The following is a 3,080-nucleotide window of genomic DNA, read 5'->3' on the forward strand; positions in this document are numbered from 1 at the left end:
AGGACTGTAGGAAGATAGGGGCACAATCGGATATCAGGGAGAAGGATCAAAGCTTAAAGCTGAGTTCCACCCATTTAAAAGTCAGCAGCTACAAAAAGTGTAGGAGAGGTGTACTTCCTTCCAGCGCCGTGGTGCCAGGAGAGGAAGTGGGAGCTGGGTACCTGTGAAAACTAGGTACCAGCCCCCCAAAAAAAATGACATGCCAAACATGGCAAAATATCTGATAAATATATAATAGTGTGGATGTAAAAATATGTACTAAGAAATAATTTAAATCGTAGTACTCTCATTGGAAAGATGGAAAAAAGAAAAAAAAGATTTACTCACTTCTATGGACTAAATCTCAGGATGGCCTCCGTGTATCCGTCTGGTGGGAAAACCGCCACCACATGTCAAACAGACAAGGATGCAGTTTTATATTAAGGCAAGTTCTCCTAGGGCCGCCCATCATGGCACGGTGTCCACTGATACGTCCAGACAGAACACCAAGAGGGTGGTTTCCACATACACACAAAGGAGGGACATGGACCAGAAGTGTGAAAAAGAGGGGACAGCTAATATAATATCATGATTCATGAATAACATAATGGCCAAAAAATAAAAAATCAGTAAACATGTTTTATTTATATATCACGTAGGAGGAAAATTTACACACCATATTATATATGAACTTTTTAGCATGCATATTCTAGGTGACCTAAAGTGAATATTCATAAATCTTAACCTCCTCCCAGACACGCTATAGTCAAATGACGGCTACAGCGTGGGCCTTAATTGCTGGGAGGCTGTCATATGACGTCCTCCCATGCATGAGCTGCCTGCACGCCCCCTGTGGGGCACACGCGGTGCGCTCTGTGATCACCGTGTCTGAGACTCGGCTTATCAAAGATTGGAGTAAGGAGCCGATCCCAGCCCCTAACGCATGATCAGATGTCAGCCAATGACAGCTGATCACGTGATGTAAACAGAAGATTGGTAATCTTTTTTTTTTCCCTCACGCTGTTAGCGCGAGAGAAAAAAAGCCAATCACTGGCTTCTGTCAGAGGGACATTGGTCCTTCACATAGAGAGCCGCGTCTGCTTTATCTGTGCCCACCAGTGCCACCTGCTAGTGCCCACAGTTCCACCTAACTTTGCCCACCAGTGCCACCTGCTAGTGCCCACAGTTCCACCTAACTTTGCCCAACAGTGCCACCTATGAATGCCCACCAATCAGTGCCACCGATCAGTGCTGCCTATTAGAGCCACCTCTGTGCCCATCAGTGTCACCTTATCAGTGCCCATAAGTGCAGCCTATCAGTGCAGCATATCATTGGACATCAGTGCAGCCTATCAATGCCCACGAATGAAGGAGAAAAATTACCTGTTTTCAAAATTTTATAACAAACTTTGAAACTGTAATTTTTTATTTTTTTTTTTTCAGCAAAAAATAAAAAACCCAGCAGTGATTAAATACTATAAAAAGAAAGCTCTACGTGTGAAAAGAAATGATAAAAATGTCATTTGGTTACAGCTCTGCAGGACCATGCCATTGTCATTCAAAGTGTGAGAAAATTTGTCTGTGCAAGAGGGGGGTTTAAGTGCCCAGTAAGCAAGTGTTTAAACAAAATACATATATATATATATATATATATATATATATATGTATGTATGTATGTATATATATATATATATATATATATAAAATATATATAGAGAGAGAGCAAAACAAGGTACAGAGTGAGGATGAGGATGTGGTAACAATCTGAATGCTGATTTTGATTTGACTATAAGGCGAGTGGCCAGAAATCGAGTAAGCTTGCAGCTGCCATTGAACCTGCTGCTTCCTGACCAAAAATATGGAGTGTAATAAAGCACACTGTAGCTGTCTTGTCGAAATGTGTCTACTTACTGACTTGCTAGGTTTGGCTTCTTGCAACTGCCACTTTACCTGCTGCTTCTTCCTGACCCCAAAAATATGGAGCGCAAGGAGGGAGGGGGGAGAGAGAAATAGGCCAAGAAACTGACACGAAGCAAAAACACCAATACACACAGGGGTTAAATGCAAGTTTATTATTGCAAGAATTAACAGCTTGTGGTGAGCCCTCCAAAAAAAAGCAACATTGCCATTGAGCAAGCAAAAGGAAGATTTGTGTTGTTGTTCAATCTGTTTTTTGAAACTGCATAAGAGAGGGGTGCACCGGTCCTGGAGGTACTGCAATACCAGGTCGATGCGTGGAGTGGACAGAGCAAGCTCTTCTTCCATCTCCCTGTTCTAAAAATCCATTTAATATATGGTCCCCAGATAGGGGACGTATCAGATATTAAACTGATAAGAACAGATACTACACTTGATCTTAGCCAAAAGGCCGAGAAGCGATAACCCAATTATTCTCTTTTCCGAGCGAGCGGCGGCGACGACGACGATCGAAAAGGCAAAAGACAAAGTCTTGTTTGAATGATTATTCAACACAAATTTTGCACATAGTCCATGCCTAAACCATCTTTGAGGCATAATTTCACCCATACACTGCGATTTATCAATTCATGCCATTCTACTTACGACGACTATCATCTCAAGGACTAAAATTATTAAACGATTTCTTAATCTTAAACCTATCAACAATTACAGTCATTACATCATTTTTAATTTTGACATTTACTACTAAAAGTGGCATAAACATTGAAAAGACACACATTTTCCTATGCTACCTTACTAATACTATACCATATTGGTAAGTCCCGGATATATATATTTATGCACAGTAAGATAATGGCTTCTCTATGTGCATATATGCAGTATTTTAAAGGGACATATTTAGGTAATTGTTTTTCCCCTTTTTCTTTTCGGGCTTATGTTGCTCCAATGCTCCCAGTTACCATCCTAAGCACTCCTTGATCTTCCGGTCATCCTAGTTTCTCCCATGTTAAATCGACAGCAATTATTTTTATTTTTACTGTATTTGATTTTGATTCCAGCCATATCTGGGGTAAGACACATAAGCATATATATTTATCTTGCTTTGTATATTTACCGTTTTTGTTTTCACGTATGGGGGTTATAATACTTACCAGCAGGGATTTTTTTGGCTATGTATTTTT

At 40.4% G+C, this 3,080-nt stretch overlaps 1 non-coding gene across 1 annotated transcript; it reads right to left on the reverse strand.

Annotated features, from left to right (window-relative positions):
* Positions 1-2,168: 2,168 nt before the first annotated feature.
* On the reverse strand, positions 2,169-2,359 carry LOC141141749 (U2 spliceosomal RNA). The gene has a single exon (XR_012244199.1). It is a non-coding gene; the product is annotated as a U2 spliceosomal RNA (small nuclear RNA).
* Positions 2,360-3,080: the final 721 nt, after the last annotated feature.

This window comes from Aquarana catesbeiana, linkage group LG04 (assembly GCF_042186555.1).
Source record: "Aquarana catesbeiana isolate 2022-GZ linkage group LG04, ASM4218655v1, whole genome shotgun sequence".
Taxonomy (NCBI): Eukaryota; Metazoa; Chordata; class Amphibia; order Anura; family Ranidae; genus Aquarana; species Aquarana catesbeiana.